The following is a 17,724-nucleotide window of genomic DNA, read 5'->3' on the forward strand; positions in this document are numbered from 1 at the left end:
CTTGACAGTACGGCACATTTCTGATTGGTCGCTCGCAGCAGGCGGCAACCAATCAGAAAAGTGCCGCGCACCACGAAGGCATATATCTTTGTCCACCCCGAGCGGGTGTAGGACGCTGGTGACGTCACTTATCTCCGGACATTATCTCCGGACAAAGCCATGGAAGTTGGCACAAATTGCCGGAAGTAGTATTCTAGGCAATTATATATTAGATTTTAATGTTATCAGTGTTTACCTTTGAACGTTTATATTGTATTGTCCTGTCACCAGCCATGTGTACGATTATCGGCCGAAAGCCTCTCTGGAACCAATAATCACCCCATGTAAAGGTATCTTTATAAGTTAAAGATTCAGAATACTATGACTTTTATCATATCCTGAACAGTCAAGTTTTTTATGAACCGTTAAGGTTTTCTGGTTGAAGTAAAAAAAACTCTGAGTGTTTACAGTTTGAAACCATAAAATGTTGAAAAATTATGTCATTCTTGAGTATATCACTCAATGGTGCTCATAAACGTGTCAAATTTGATCTATAATATACTTTAATATACGTTACTTTAATCTTTAATATACTTAAGAACAGGGCCCCAGACATCACACAGGGGGTCTGAAACACCGCACAGTGGTCCAAAATATCGCTGTGCTCTGCCTGGGGCCCCATATGCTGCCTGGGGCCCCTGTGCTCTGCCTGGGGCCCCATATGCTGCCTGGGGCCCCTGTGCTCTGCCTGGGGCCCCTGTGCTCTGCCTGGGGCCCCATGTTCTGCCTGGGGCCCCTGTGCTCTGCCTGGGGCCACTGTGCTCTGCCTGGGGCCCCATATGCTGCCTGGGGCCCCTGTGCTCTGCCTGGGGCCCCATATGCTGCCTGGGGCCCCTGTGCTCTGCCTGGGGCCCCATAGGCTGCCTGGGGCCCCTGTGCTCTACCTGGGACCACTGTGCTCTGCCTGGGGCCCCATATGCTGCCTGGGGCCCCTGTGCTCTGCCTGGGGCCCCTGTGCTCTGCCTGGGGCCCCATGTTCTGCCTGGGGCCACTGTGCTCTGCCTGGGGCCCCATAGGCTGCCTGGGGCCCCTGTGCTCTGCCTGGGACCACTGTGCTCTGCCTGGGGCCCCATATGCTGCCTGGGGCCCCATATGCTGCCTGGGGCCCCTGTGCTCTGCCTGGGGGCCCTGTGCTCTGCCTGGGGCCCCATGTTCTGCCTGGGGCCCCTGTGCTCTGCCTGGGGCCACTGTGCTCTGCCTGGGGCCCCATGTTCTGCCTGGGGCCACTGTGCTCTGCCTGGGGCCCCATAAGCTGCCTGGGGCCCCTGTGCTCTGCCTGGGACCACTGTGCTCTGCCTGGGGCCCGCCCCATATGCTGCCTGGGGCCCCTGTGCTCTGCCTGGGGCCACTGTGCTCTGCCTGGGGCCCCATATGCTGCCTGGGGCCACTGTGCTCTGCCTGGGGCCCCATATGCTGCCTGGGGCCCCTGTGCTCTGCCTGGGGCCCCATATGCTGCCTGGGGCCCCTGTGCTCTGCCTGGGGCCCCATATGCTGCCTGGGGCCCCTGTGCTCTGCCTGGGGCCCCATGTTCTGCCTGGGGCCCCTGTGCTCTGCCTGGGGCCACTGTGCTCTGCCTGGGGCCCCATATGCTGCCTGGGGCCCCTGTGCTCTGCCTGGGGCCCCATATGCTGCCTGGGGCCCCTGTGCTCTGCCTGGGGCCCCTGTGCTCTGCCTGGGGCCCCATATGCTGCCTGGGGCCCCTGTGCTCTGCCTGGGGCCCCTGTGCTCTACCTGGGGCCCCATGTTCTGCCTGGGGCCACTGTGCTCTGCCTGGGGCCACTGTGCTCTGCCTGGGGCCCCACATGCTGCCTGGGGCCCCTGTGCTCTGCCTGGGGCCCCATATGCTGCCTGGGGCCACTGTGCTCTGCCTGGGGCCCCATATGCTGCCTGGGGCCCCTGTGCTCTGCCTGGGGCCCCATATGCTGCCTGGGGCCCCTGTGCTCTGCCTGGGGCCCCATGTTCTGCCTGGGGCCCCTGTGCTCTGCCTGGGGCCACTGTGCTCTGCCTGGGGCCCCATATGCTGCCTGGGGCCCCTGTGCTCTGCCTGGGGCCCCATATGCTGCCTGGGGCCCCTGTGCTCTGCCTGGGGCCCCTGTGCTCTGCCTGGGGCCCCATATGCTGCCTGGGGCCCCTGTGCTCTGCCTGGGGCCCCTGTGCTCTACCTGGGGCCCCATGTTCTGCCTGGGGCCACTGTGCTCTGCCTGGGGCCCCTGTGCTCTGCCTGGGGCCACTGTGCTCTGCCAGGGGCCCCATAGGCTGCCTGGGGCCCCTGTGCTCTGCCTGGGACCACTGTGCTCTGCCTGGGGCCCCATATGCTGCCTGGGGCCCCTGTGCTCTGCCTGGGGCCCCTGTGCTCTGCCTGGGGCCCCATATGCTGCCTGGGGCCCCTGTGCTCTGCCTGGGTGTAGGACACTGGTGACGTCACTTATCTCCGGACATTAGCTCCGGACATTAGCTCCGGACATTATCTCCGGACATTATCTCCGGACATTAGCTCCGGACAAAGCCACGGAAGTTGGCACAAATTGCAGGAAGTAGTATTCTAGGCAATTATACATTAGATGGGCATTTCCTGAAGGAAATACATGGTGCTTGAACAGCGCTACCAGCTTTACAGCAGCACTTTTCACACACGGGACTGGGGGGCGCGCTTACTTTTGCACCCGGGGCCGGGGGCGCGCTTACTTTTGCACCCGGGGGCGCACTTACTTTTGCACCCGGAGGCGCACTTACTTTTGCACCTGGGGGCGCACTTACTTTTGCACCCGGGGGCGCACTTACTTTTGCACCCGGGGGCGCACTTACTTTTGCACCCGGGGGCGCACTTACATTTGGGGCCGCACTTACTTTTGGTGGGCGGGGCTCCTCGGCCTCCGATTTGGTTTGTGGGGCCCCTCGTCCTCCGATTTGGTGGGTGGGGACCCTCGGCCTCCGATTTGGTGGGCGGGGACCGGCCTCCGATTTGGTGGGCGGGGACCCTCGGCCTCCGATTTGGTGGGCGGGGACCCTCGACCTCCGATTTGGTGGGCGGGGACCCTCGGCCTCCGCTTTGGTGGGCGGGGCCCCTCGGCCTCCGATTTGGTGGGCGGGGACCCTCGGCCTCCGCTTTGGTTGGCGGGGCCCCACGGCCTCCGATTTGGTGGGCGGGGCCGTGCCCCTCGGCCTCTGCTTTGGTGGGCGGGGCCGCTCGGCCTTCGATTTGTTGGGTGGGGCTCCTCGGCCTTCGATTTGGTTGGCGGGGCCCCTCGGCCTCCGATTTGGTTGGCGGGGCCCCTTATCCTCCGATTTGGTGGGCGGGGACTCTCGGCCTCCGATTTGGTGGGCGGGGACCCTCGGCCTCCGATTTGGTGGGCGGGGCCCCTCGGCCTCCGATTTGGTTGGCGGGGCCCCTCGGCCTCCGATTTGGTGGGCGGGGACCCTCGGCCTCCGATTTGGTGGGCGGGGCCCTTCGGCCTCCGATTTGGTGGGCGGGGCCCCTCGGCCTCCGATTTGGTTGGCGGGGCCCCTCGGCCTCCGATTTGGTGGGCGGGGACCCTCGGCCTCCGATTTGGTGTGCGGGGACCCTCGGCCTCCGCTTTCGTGGGCGGGGCCCCTCGACCTTCGATTTGGTGGGCGGGGCTCCTCTGCCTCCGATTTGGTTGGTGGGGCCCCTCGGCCTCCAATTTGGTGGGCGGGGACCCTCGGCCTCTGATTTGGTGGGCGGGGACCCTCGGCCTCCGATTTGGTGGGCGGGGACCCTTGGCCTCCGCTTTGGTGGGTGGGGCCCGTCGGCCTCCGATTTGGTGGGCGGGGCCCCTCGGCCTCCGATTTGGATGGTGTGGACCCTCGGCCTCCGATTTGGTGGGTGGGGACCCTCGGCCTCCGATTTGGTGTGCGGGGACCCTCGGCCTCCGCTTTCGTGGGCGGGGACCCTCGGCCTCCGATTTGGTGGGCGGGGCTCCTCAGCCTCCGATTTGGTTGGTGGGGCCCCTCGGCCTCCGATTTGGTGGGCGGGGACCCTCGGCCTCCGATTTGGTGGGCGGGGACCCTTGGCCTCTGCTTTGGTGGGTGGGGCCCGTCGGCCTCCGATTTGGTGGGCGGGGCCCCTCGGCCTCCGATTAGGATGGTGTGGACCCTCGGCCTCCGATTTGGTGGGTGGGGACCCTCGGCCTCCGATTTGGTGGGCGGGGACCCTCGGCCTCCGATTTGGTGGGCGGGGACCCTCGGCCTCCGATTTGGTGGGCGGGGACCCTCGGCCTCCAATTTGGTGGGCGGGGACCCTCGGCCTCCAATTTGGTGGGCGGGGACCCTCGGCCTCCGATTTGGTGGGCGGGGACCCTCGGCCTCCGATTTGGTGGGCGGGGACCCTCGGCCTCCGATGTGGTGGTCGGGGCCCCTCGGCCTCCGCTTTGGTGGGCGGGGCCGGGCCCCTCGGCCTCCGCTTTGGTGGGTGGGGCCGCTCGGCCTTTGATTTGGTGGGCGGGGCTCCTCGGCCCACCAAATCGGAGGCCGAGGGTCCACACCAACCAAATCGGAGGCCAAGGGGCCCCGCCCACCAAATCGAAGGCCGAGGGGCCCCGCCCACCAAAGCGGAGGCCGAGGGTCCCCGCACACCAAATCGGAGGCAGAGGGACCCCGCCCACCAAATCGGAGGCCGAGGGGCCCCGCCCACCAAAGCGGAGGCCGAGGGTCCCGACCACCAAATCGGAGGCCGAGGGTCCCTGCCCACCAAATCGGAGGCCGACGGTCCCCGCCCACCAAATCGGAGGCCGAGGGTCCCTGCCCACCAAATCGGAGGCCGAGAGTCCCCGTCCACCAAATCGGAGGCCGAGGGGCCCCGCCAACCAAATCGGAGGCCGAGGGGCCCCGCCAACCAAATCGGAGGCCGAGGAGCCCCGCCCACCAAATCGAAGGCCGAGCGGCCCCGCCCACCAAACCGGAGGCCGAGGGGCCCGGCCCTGCCCACCAAAGCGGAGGCCGAGGGGCCCCGCCCACCACATCGGAGGCCGAGGGGCCCCGCCCACCAAATCGGAGGCCGAGGGTCCCCACCCACCAAATCGGAGGCCGAGGGTCCCCGCCCACCAAATCGGAGGCCGAGGGTCCCCGCCCACCAAATTGGAGGCCGAGGGTCCCCGCCCACCAAATCGGAGGCCGAGGGGCCCCGCCCACCAAATCGGAGGCCGAGGGGCCCCACCAACCAAATCGGAGGCCGAGGGGCCCCACCCACCAAATCGGAGGCCGAGGGTCCCTGCCCACCAAATCGGAGGCCGAGGGGCCCCGCCAACCAAATCGGAGGCCGAGGGGCCCCGCCCACCAAATCGGAGGCCGAGGGGCCCCGCCCACCAAATCGGAGGCCGAGGAGCCCGGCCCCGCCCACCAAAGCGGAGGCCGAGGGGCCCCGACCACCACATCGGAGGCCGAGGGTCCCCGCCCACCAAATCGGAGGCCGAGGGTCCCCGCCCACCAAATCGGAGGCCGAGGGTCCCCGCCCACCAAATCGGAGGCCGAGGGTCTCCGCCCACCAAATCGGAGGCCGAGGGTCCCCGCCCACCAAATTGGAGGCCGAGGGTCCCCACCCACCAAATCGGAGGCCGAGGGGCCCCGCCCACCAAATCGGAGGCCGAGGGGCCCCGCCCACCAAATCGGAGGCCGAGGGTCCCCGCCCACCAAATCGGAGGCCGAGGGTCCCCACCCACCAAATCGGAGGCCGAGGGTCCACACCATCCAAATCGGAGGCCGAGGGGCCCCGCCCACCAAATCGGAGGCCGACGGGCCCCACCCACCAAAGCGGAGGCCGAGGGTCCCCGCCCACCAAATCGGAGGCCGAGGGTCCCCGCCCACCAAATCGGAGGCCGAGGGTCCCCGCCCACCAAATTGGAGGCCGAGGGGCCCCACCAACCAAATCGGAGGCTGAGGAGCCCCGCCCACCAAATCGAAGGTCGAGGGGCCCGCCCACAAAAGCGGAGGCCGAGGGTCCCCGCACACCAAATCGGAGGCCGAGGGTCCCCGCCCACCAAATCGGAGGCCGAGGGGCCCCGCCAACCAAATCGGAGGCCGAGGGGCCCCGCCCACCAAATCGGAGGCCGAAGGGCCCCGCCCACCAAATCGGAGGCCGAGGGTCCCCGCCCACCAAATCGGAGGCCGAGGGGCCCCGCCAACCAAATCGGAGGCCGAGGGGCCCCGCCCACCAAATCGGAGGCCGAGGGTCCCCGCCCACCAAATCGGAGGCCGAGAGTCCCCGCCCACCAAATCGGAGGATAAGGGGCCCCGCCAACCAAATCGGAGGCCGAGGGGCCCCGCCAACCAAATCGAAGGCCGAGGGGCCCCGACCACCACATCGGAGGCCGAGGGGCCCCGCCCACCAAATCGGAGGCCGAGGGGCCCCGCCCACCAAATCGGAGGCCGAGGGTCCCCGCCCACCAAATCGGAGGCCGAGGGGCCCCGCCCACCAAATTGGAGGCCGAGGGTCCCCGCCCACCAAATCGGAGGCCGAGGGGCCCCGCCTACCAAATCGGAGGCCGAGGGTCCCCGCCCACCAAATCGGAGGCCGAGGGTCCCCACCCACCAAATCGGAGGCCGAGGGGCCCCGCCCACCAAATCGGAGGCCAGGGGTCCCCGCCCACCAAATCGGAGGCCGAGGGGCCCCGCCCACCACATCGGAGGCCGATGGGCCCCGCCCACCAAATCGGAGGCCGAGGGTCCCCGCCCACCAAATCGGAGGCCGAGGGTCCCCACCCACCAAATCGGAGGCTGAGGGTCCCTGGGTGTAGGACACTGGTGACGTCACTTATCTCCGGACATTAGCTCCGGACATTAGCTCCGGACATTAGCTCCGGACATTATCGCCGGACATTAGCTCCGGACAAAGCCACGGAAGTTGGCACAAATTGCAGGAAGTAGTATTCTAGGCAATTATATATTAGATATATTTCATACAGCGCTAGATAGCTTAAGAGCCGGTAATTCAATTGCCGGCTCTTGCTATCTCCTTATCAAACCGGACAGGATATGAGACATGGTTACATACAGTAAACCATTTCATATTCCTTATTTTTTTACATATTCCTCACTAATAATGTTAGAAGTGTCTGTGTGCAAAATTTGGGGGCTCAAGGTGTTAAAATAATGGATTAAATCACGGAAAAAAACAAGCATGGGCTCCCGCACAATTTTCACTGCCAGAGTGGGAAAGCCAGTGACTGAGGGCAGATATTAATAGCCTACAGAGGGACCATGGTTATTGGCCCCCCTGGCTAAAAACATCTGCCCCCAGTCACCCCAGAAAAGGCACATCTGTAAGATGCGCCTATTCTGGCACTTAGCCTCTCTCCCCACTCCCCTGTATCTGTGTTATATGGGGTAATAAAGGGTTAATGTCACCTTGCTAATGTAAGGTGACATTAAGCCTGGCTAATAATGGAGAGATGTCAATAAGACACCTATCCATTATTAATCCAATAATAATAAAGGGTTAGTAATACACACACACATTTTGAATAAAGTATTTTAATTAAATAAATACACACGTGGGGTTTTAAAATCTTTATTGTACGCTTAATCCACCTGAAGACCCTCGTTCTGTAAAAAAATAAACTAAACAACAATATCACGTACCTGTCCGTTGTGCAGTCATGTCCCATGCTGTAAGTGTGTCCGAAAGTGTGTCTTTCCCCCCCCTCATTGAGACCATTGGTCTTTGGAAGTAACTCCTGATAGCGGTCTGTCCGTAGCACCAGGGTAATGGTGTTTTACCCACCACCCCATATTTGTAATGCTCTGTTATAATGAATTAAAAAAATAATTTGGCAGTAATATTGTAATATTTTATGTATAAAGAGATCTCTCTTAAATAAATAATGTTTTAGTGCCATTTCAGTAGTACTATTAGATGCTATTATAATGCAGTTTCAGCCACGTATAGTGCAGCCTTTGGAAGATGCGCATGCGCAGTATTGTTAATGAAGTATCCTACACTAAATATGGAGCTGACAAGTGTCGGAATGGGACAAAGGAAGGGAAAGGTCAGAGAGGCACTGCATAGAAATACATGCAGCTGCACACTCCGGTCCCGAGTGCCGGCGGCAGTGCCTGTGTTTGATGCGAGAGACTCATGCGAGTTTCTCGCAAGTGTGACCCTGCCCTTAAGTGCAATATCTGTTTAATTTATTAAAAAATGAAAAACAAATGGCATGGGCTCCTGCACCAGAGAGGGAAGGCCAGCAACTAGGGCCAATGTTTATAGCCTGGGAAGGGTTTAATACCCATGGATCTTCCCAGGCTATGAATATCAGCCCGCAGATGTATATTTAGCCTTTACTGGCTATTAAAATAGTGGGACCCTCCCCCCCAAAAAAATGACGTGGAGTCCCCCTATAATAGCAAGAAAAGGCTATGCAGACAGCTGCGGGCTGATATTCATAGCCTAGGAAGGGGCCATGGATATTGCCCCCCAGCTACAAACACCAGCTCACAGCTGCCCCAGAAATGGCGCATCTGTAAGATGCACCAATTCCGGAACTTAGCCTCTCTCTTCCCACTGTCCTGTAGTGGTGGCATATGGGTTAATAGCTGGGGGTTGATGCCACCTTTGAATTGTAAGGTGACATCAAGCCGGCTTAGTAATAAGACACCTATCCATTACTAATCCTATAGTTGTTAATGGATTAAATAAACACATAGCCAGAATAAAGTATTTTAATGAAATAAAACACTACACAGTTTTGTTATCTTTATTGTTTTGCCAATCCATGCAACACCCTCGATCTCCTGTAAAAATAAAAAACCGATACAAATACTCCATGGTCCATTTAATAATGACTGTCCCACGACGATCTCCTCTATAGAGCAGTCACATCAGGAGATGTGACTGCTCTATAGGCTTCCGGTGACACACTGACAGGAGACAATGGCTCCTGCAGTGTTATCACTGAGGGTTCAATGGGTTCTCATTTTACGGCACTGCTGCGTGAGAATTTTCCACGCAGCGATGCCGCAAGTGACAGTATGAACTATATAGATCTCATGGTGGAAGGATACAGTGCGCAGGATTAGCTCCTGTCACTGTATCACCAGAGTCCCTGGAGAGTGGTCACATCTGCCGATGACAGTTCTCCAAGGGAGATCATCGTGGGACCTCGTTATTAAATGGATTATATCAGATCAGGGAGTATACTGTTGGTTTACTATTTTTATTTTTTTTACAGTTGATCGAGGGCTTCAGGGACTAGGTGATTAATGAGTATGTACGTTGTATGTTCTGTATGTCTATATGTGTGTATGTTTTTGTTTTTTTCTTTACACAGTAGCCAGATGGGACTACTAGTTCCATCCGGCTATGCCTACTATAGTGACAACTAGCTGGATGATGGGACAGTAGTCCTGTTGGACGATGCCTGCCTACACACAGCCACGCACACACACACACACAGAATCCCACGAACACACACACAGATACACACAAACCCCTGGCACACAGACACGCACATCTTTTCCGCACACACACATACACACAGCCCCACACACACACAGCCCCGCAGACCCCCACAGATACAAACACCCGCACACAGACACGTACATCTTCTCCACACACAGTCTCCGCCTACACACTCTTCCTCCTCCCGATTTGCAGCATTTCTCACACCCATCTCCACAGCAAAACTGCAAATCTTTTTAAACCTGTGGTTTTGCTGCAATTTGACTCAATCAATGGAAGTCAATGGGTGCAGAAATGCTGCAGATCCGCAAAAAAAATTTACATGCTGTGGAAAAAAAAATGCTGCGAATCCGCGCAGATTTTTCCACAGCATGTACACACCAATTCCCATTGACTATCATTGCTTGGGCACTAACACTGTGGATTTGATGCAATTCCGCGAGTCCAAAAATGCTGCGGAAACGCATCAAAATCCGCAACATGTGCATATATCAATCACACTTTAAGATCTTGCATAATGTAACAACAACATCATGAGGGCGCAGGTCGTTACACTCTCATCTCCACATATCGCCCTAGCCTTGATCTTCATTATCCAGGTAAACTTTGATCGGTCTCATGACCTACTTTACTCCGTGCTATATCAGTCCTTAGGGTATGTGTCCACGTTCAGGATTGCATCAGGATTTGGTCAGGATTTTTCATCAGTATTTGGAAGCCAAAACCAGGAGTGGAACAATTAGAGGAAAAGTATAATAGAAACATATGCTCCACTTCTGCATTTATCACCCACTCCTGGTTTTGGCTTACAAATACTGATGTAAAATACTGACCAAATCCTGATGCAATCGTGAACGTGGACACATACCCTTACAGCTGCCGTGTTTATTGTCTATCTTAAACCTTATACTTGACTGCCATCTGGTGGCCCTTTTGCATTTCATATTTATTGTCCTAATTAAAGACACACTACAGTTGAAATGTGATCTATTGCACTTTTTGAGCCTGTAATTTAATCTTTGAAATTTGGGCATATTGTGGGATGATTACTACTGCTGTTTCCTCTGGTCAGTGTTCCCTTTTTTTCTGGTAAGGACTGCTTCAGGGATACAATGAGACACTTTTTCTGTGTTCACCCTTTAGAACAAGTCCATTTAACCTGTCTATAAGAATGCTTCCCAGGTGCTGACTGTTTACAAAATTATCATCTTTTACAGTGTCACCTCCTGACTTTTTTGGAGGTTCCCATTTTTACATCTTTCTGTCTTTTTAACAACATATTTTGTTTTTAACATTATGTCAATAAATAAAAACCTTTTATTCATCTAATTTGAGTCACTTCATACCTTAATTAGATACCAGGAAAGGTTGATTACAACAGGCATACTACACGTGGAATACCTCTAAAGGATTAAATACCAACATAATACTGTAATAGATATATAATCCACGTGTAGGCACGGACCACAAGTCGGGCCAAACTGCAGACATAAATATCCGAAAAACCACAAGAAATGCAGTCAACAAGGACCCATAAAATGGTAAAGTTTATTAAATGACCATTAAAAACAATACAAACATTAGGTACATGTCACAAGGGGAAATGGAAAGTGCCCATTACAGAGCATTGACATACTAATACGGACTCAGATAGCCGCACACCCCCGCATCACACTAATAGTAGTGCTGGTATAGTAACCCAATCATGTTGATAATAAAGGTAGGTATCCATAACACCCGCGGCACATGGCCGCCTAGAACATACCTATGTGGTGCAGGAGCAGGAGGCCACGAGTCCTATCCCCGACACGCGTTTCGGAGTGTGAACACTCCTTCCTCAGGGGGCATGCAGGGATGCACTATTCAATGAACATTTATACCCCTCCTCGCAGCACTACCGCTTACCACGCACGCCGCATCCGGAACCTCCCCCATCAGTCGGCGTCCGGAACACGTGGGGCCCCACATGACCGGACGACCATCAGGAGAGGAGGGCCGGTGCGACGTCACTGGCAGAGGCGCGCAAGCGCATAACAAAAGATAAGCGGCGGCCATTGTATTGGTGGGCACACATAAGGGCAACAACTGAAGATATTTATATAAAAAAAGGGGCTATAACATATTTAAATATTTCACATGAGCAGCACATGTATAGTATAATGGACATACAAATATAACAGCACACTGTATACACCAGTAAATTTGTACATAAGTATCTGTTTTTAAATGGCATAAATCCTATCAGAACGGTATATGTTTAACATTAAAAACTGTATTATATGGACCCCACCAAACTTGTACAAACAATACTAGAAGATTAACATTAAATTATCCATAATCCACACATGTGTACCCACACATAAGCCCCAAAAGGGCAATATTAACCCACTGAAAGCCCATACAGAAAATACCCCATAACATAAACTCAAAATAAATTGCCGCAAAAAATCCCAGAGGGCAGAACGATAGAGGCATCCGAGCAGATCCAGTATTGTATGTGTTTTCATTTGATGTTGTAGTATACGAACTTCCACCGATACACATTTAACATAAACAAAACTACAATAAAACATAAAGAAATATGGTTAAAAATGAATAAAAACAAAATGTCAATACCGCAATTGAACACACATCAGGCAGAAGATCATAAAAATGGGGCAAATGATAAATTCTCATTTAACCCATACGGGTGAATCGTATGCAAAGTCCATATCCACCTTGCTTCAGACTGAGCAAGGCGCTTGGAAAGATTTCCTCCTCTAATATTAATATTAAGTTGGTCAATCCCTTTCACTCTCAATCCTGCAGCATCACATTGATGAAAATCTCTAAAATGTCGCGGTATTGTCTTAAGGCTGGCCACGTCCGTGCTGGTAGCCGCCGCTTCTATGCCCAGAACGTGCTCACGGACTCTAACCTTAAGTTGTCTTGTTGTGAGTCCAATATATATTAGCCCACACGGACATGTGGCATAATATATAATGTACCTGGTGGTACATGATATACGATGTTTAATTTGAAAATGTTGAGTACCATCAGAATTACAGAATGAAGAGCAACGTTCAATATTAGGGCATGCGACGCATCTACCGCACGGTACGCAGCCAGCCCGCGACGAGATAGTGTCCAGAAATGTGGGTGTGGATTGACCAACATAATGACTACGGGTTAGTCTATCTCTCAGGTTTCTTGCCCGACGAAAAGTGATAGAAGGGCTACTTGGAAGAAACTTCATGATGATAGGGTCAGCCTGCAGGATGGGCCAAGCTCTCTCCAATGCAGACCGTACACCAGCATGCTGAGGATTATACGTTGTGATAAATCTAGCTTTAGTACTTGTTTCACCTTTATTGGTCATAGTTTTATATAGTAAATTATTGCGAGATGAATACTTCGCACGGTGATAAGCTCTTTTTACCATCCGTCTACTATAACCCCTGGAGATAAACCGTGTTGAAAGCTCACCTGCTCGAACCTCGAAGTCATGATCATCCGAACAAATCCGTCGTAGACGGAGAAACTGCCCTACCGGGATAGCTCTAATCATGTGGTGTGGGTGACATGATGTAGCGTGAAGGAGAGTGTTGGTAGCTGTTACATTACGGAAAATATCCGTCTGTAAAATACCATTCCCATCACGACGGATAGTCACATCCAAAAAGTCAATTTTGTCAGCATCCCACACCGGGGTCAGACGGATGTTACAATCATTGTCATTAAGGATGCCTATGAATTGCAGAAGGTCGGTGGGGGTGCCCTGACAGACAAAAAAGATATCGTCAATATAGCGTGCCCAATAAAAGGACACGCTCAATTGACCCCAGTTTGTCGGACAGGAAAAGGTCCCTCTCCCACATCCCCAGGAACAGGTTAGCATAGGAGGGCACGAACGCCGCCCCCATGGCCATTCCCTGGATCTGCAGGTAGAAAGACCCTTTAAACACAAAAAAATTGTGTGTGAGGGTGAACTCAAGAAGCTCCAGGATGAGGTCCCTCAATCCAGTAGGCAGTGTAGAGGTGTTCAAAAAAAATTGGACAGCACGAAGGCCATCATGATGTCTAACGCTGGTGTAGAGGGACTCAACATCCACGGAGGCTAGGAGAGTATCATCCTCCAAACACAACCCATCGACCTTGCGCAATAAATCCCCCGTATCCTTGAGGAAGGAAGGCAAGTTGAGCACGAGCGGCTGTAGATAATAGTCAATCCACCTATTGACGCGCTCGAGAAAGTTCCCTCGTCCACAAACAATCGGCCTCCCAGGAGGCACAGAGGCGTCCTTATGGATTTTAGGTAGCAAGTATAGTGTAGCTACTGTTGGTTCCTTCACCGTGAGTGCCTGTACCACATCCTTGGTGATAATGTCTTCATCTAGCGCCTTACCAAGGAGAGCATCCAGTTTAGCAGAAAAGGCCGAGAGGGGATTATAAGTAAGCTTTCTATAGCAAGTGGTGTTATTTAGCTGACCCAAGGCCTCCCTCTCATACATCTCCCTGGGCCAGATGACGACATTACCACCCTTGTCCGCTGGTTTTAGTACAACATCCGGCAACTCCTGAAGAAACCTAAGGCGAACCCTTTCCTCCCTAGAGAGATTATCCATTTTACCAAATTTTGGGATCTTCAAAAGATCATTTGTCACAACACGAACAAATAAGTCAATACTAGGACAGGTGGTAAAAGAGGGGAACTTAGTCGAGCGCTGTCGAATAGACGGAGGGATCTTACCTCCCACATTCACATGCTCCACAGCCAGCTCCTCCAACGTTCTTATTGCTTCACGTTCCTCTTCTGTTCCTCTTCCACTTGTTCCTGGGGATGTGGGAGAGGGACCTTTTCCTGTCTGACAAACTGGGGTCAATTGAGCGTGTCCTTTTATGGGCACGCTATATTGACGATATCTTTTTTGTCTGGCAGGGCACCCCCACCGACTTTCTGCAATTCATAGGCATCCTTAATGACAATGATTGTAACATCCGTCTGACCCCGGTGTGGGATGCTGACAAAATTGACTTTTTGGATGTGACTATCCGTCGTGATGGGAATGGTATTTTACAGACGGATATTTTCCGTAAGGTAACAGCTACCAACACTCTCCTTCACGCTACATCATGTCACCCACACCACATGATTAGAGCTATCCCGGTAGGGCAGTTTCTCCGTCTACGACGGATTTGTTCGGATGATCATGACTTCGAGGTTCGAGCAGGTGAGCTTTCAACACGGTTTATCTCCAGGGGTTATAGTAGACGGATGGTAAAAAGAGCTTATCACCGTGCGAAGTATTCATCTCGCAATAATTTACTATATAAAACTATGACCAATAAAGGTGAAACAAGTACTAAAGCTAGATTTATCACAACGTATAATCCTCAGCATGCTGGTGTACGGTCTGCATTGGAGAGAGCTTGGCCCATCCTGCAGGCTGACCCTATCATCATGAAGTTTCTTCCAAGTAGCCCTTCTATCACTTTTCGTCAGGCAAGAAACCTGAGAGATAGACTAACCCGTAGTCATTATGTTGGTCAATCCACACCCACATTTCTGGACACTATCTCGTCGCGGGCTGGCTGCGTACCGTGTGGTAGATGCGTCGCATGCCCTAATATTGAACGTTGCTCTTCATTCTGTAATTCTGATGGTACTCAACATTTTCAAATTAAACATCGTATATCATGTACCACCAGGTACATTATATATTATGCCACATGTCCGTGTGGGCTAATATATATTGGACTCACAACAAGACAACTTAAGGTTAGAGTCCGTGAGCACGTTCTGGGCATAGAAGCGGCGGCTACCAGCACGGACGTGGCCAGCCTTAAGACAATCCCGCGACATTTTAGAGATTTTCATCAATGTGATGCTGCAGGATTGAGAGTGAAAGGGATTGACCAACTTAATATTAATATTAGAGGAGGAAATCTTTCCAAGCGCCTTGCTCAGTCTGAAGCAAGGTGGATATGGACTTTGCATACGATTCACCCGTATGGGTTAAATGAGAATTTATCATTTGCCCCATTTTTATGATCTTCTGCCTGATGTGTGTTCAATTGCGGTATTGACATTCTGTTTTTATTCATTTTTAACCATATTTCTTTATGTTTTATTGTAGTTTTGTTTATGTTAAATGTGTATCAGTGGAAGTTCGTATACTACAACATCAAATGAAAACACATACAATACTGGATCTGCTCGGATGCCTCTATCGTTCTGCCCTCTGGGATTTTTTGCGGCAATTTATTTTGAGTTTATGTTATGGGGTATTTTCTGTATGGGCTTTCAGTGGGTTAATATTGCCCTTTTGGGGCTTATGTGTGGGTACACATGTGTGGATTATGGATAATTTAATGTTAATCTTCTAGTATTGTTTGTTCAAGTTTGGTGGGGTCCATATAATACAGTTTTTAATGTTAAACATATACCGTTCTGATAGGATTTATGCCATTTAAAAACAGATACTTATGTACAAATTTACTGGTGTATACAGTGTGCTGTTATATTTGTATGTCCATTATACTATACATGTGCTGCTCATGTGAAATATTTAAATATGTTATAGCTAGTGTTGAGCATTCCGATACCGCAAATATCGGGTATCGGCCGATACTTGCGGGTATCGGAATTCCGATACCGAGATCCGATACTTTTGTGGTATCAGGTATCGGTATCGAAACAACATTAATGTGTAAAATAAAGAATTAAAATAAAAAATATTGCTATACTCACCTCTCCGACGCAGCCTGGACCTCACCGAGGGAACCGGCAGCGTTCTTTGCTTAAAATGCGCGCGTTTACTTCCTTCCGTGACGTCACGGCTTGTGATTGGTCTCGTGCCGCCCATGTGGCCGCGACGCGACCAATCACAGCAAGCCGTGACGTAATTTTCAGGTCCTGAATGCCTAATTCTAGGCATTCAGGATTTTAAAATTACGTTCCGGCTTGTGATTGGTCGCGTCGCGGTCACATGGGCGACGCGACCAATCACAAGCCGTGACGTCACGGGAGGCAGGAAACGCGCGCATTTTAAAATTACGTCACGGCTTGTGATTGGTTGCGTGCCGCCCATGTGACCGCGACGCGACCAATCACAGCAAGCCGTGACGTAATTTCAGGTCCTGAATGCAGAATTAGGCATACAGGACCTGAAATTACGTCACGGCTTGCTGTGATTGGTCGCGTCGCGGTCACATGGGCAGCACGCAACCAATCACAAGCCGTGACGTAATTTTAAAATGCGCGCGTTTCCTGCCTCCCGTGACGTCACGGCTTGTGATTGGTCGCGTCGCCCATGTGACCGCGACGCGACCAATCATAAGCCGGAACGTAATTTTAAAATCCTGAATGCCTAGAATTAGGCATTCAGGACCTGAAAATTACGTCACGGCTTGCTGTGATTGGTCGCGTCGCGGCCACATGGGCGGCACGCGACCAATCACAAGCCGTGACGTCACGGAAGGAAGTAAACGCGTGCATTTTAAGCAAAGAACGCTGCCGGTTCCCTCGGTAAGGTGCAGGCTGCGTCGGAGAGGTGAGTATAGCAATATTTTTTTATTTTAATTCTTTCTTTTACACATTAATATGGATCCCAGGGCCTGAAGTAGAGTTTCCTCTCCTTCAGACCCTGGGAACCATCAGGGATACCGTCCAATACTTGAGTCCCATTGACTTGTATTGGTATCGGGTATCGGTATCGGATTAGATCCGATACTTTGCCGGTATCGGCCGATACTTTCCGATACCGATACTTTCAAGTATCGGACGGTATCGCTCAACACTAGTTATAGCCCCTTTTTTTATATAAATATCTTCAGTTGTTGCCCTTATGTGTGCCCACCAATACAATGGCCGCCGCTTATCTTTTGTTATGCGCTTGCGCGCCTCTGCCAGTGACGTCGCACCGGCCCTCCTCTCCTGATGGTCGTCCGGTCATGTGGGGCCCCACGTGTTCCGGACGTCGACTGATGGGGGAGGTTCCGGATGCGGCGTGCGTGGTAAGCGGTAGTGCTGCGAGGAGGGGTATAAATGTTCATTGAATAGTGCATCCCTGCATGCCCCCTGAGGAAGGAGTGTTCACACTCCGAAACGCGCATCGGGGATAGGACTCGTGGCCTCCTGCTCCTGCACCACATAGGTATGTTCTAGGCGGCCATGTGCCGCGGGTGTTATGGATACCTACCTTTATTATCAACATGATTGGGTTACTATACCAGCACTACTATTAGTGTGATGCGGGGGTGCGTGGCTATCTGAGTCCGTATTAGTATGTCAA

The sequence above is a fragment of the Ranitomeya variabilis genome, chromosome 5 (genome assembly GCF_051348905.1).
Source record: "Ranitomeya variabilis isolate aRanVar5 chromosome 5, aRanVar5.hap1, whole genome shotgun sequence".
Taxonomy (NCBI): Eukaryota; Metazoa; Chordata; class Amphibia; order Anura; family Dendrobatidae; genus Ranitomeya; species Ranitomeya variabilis.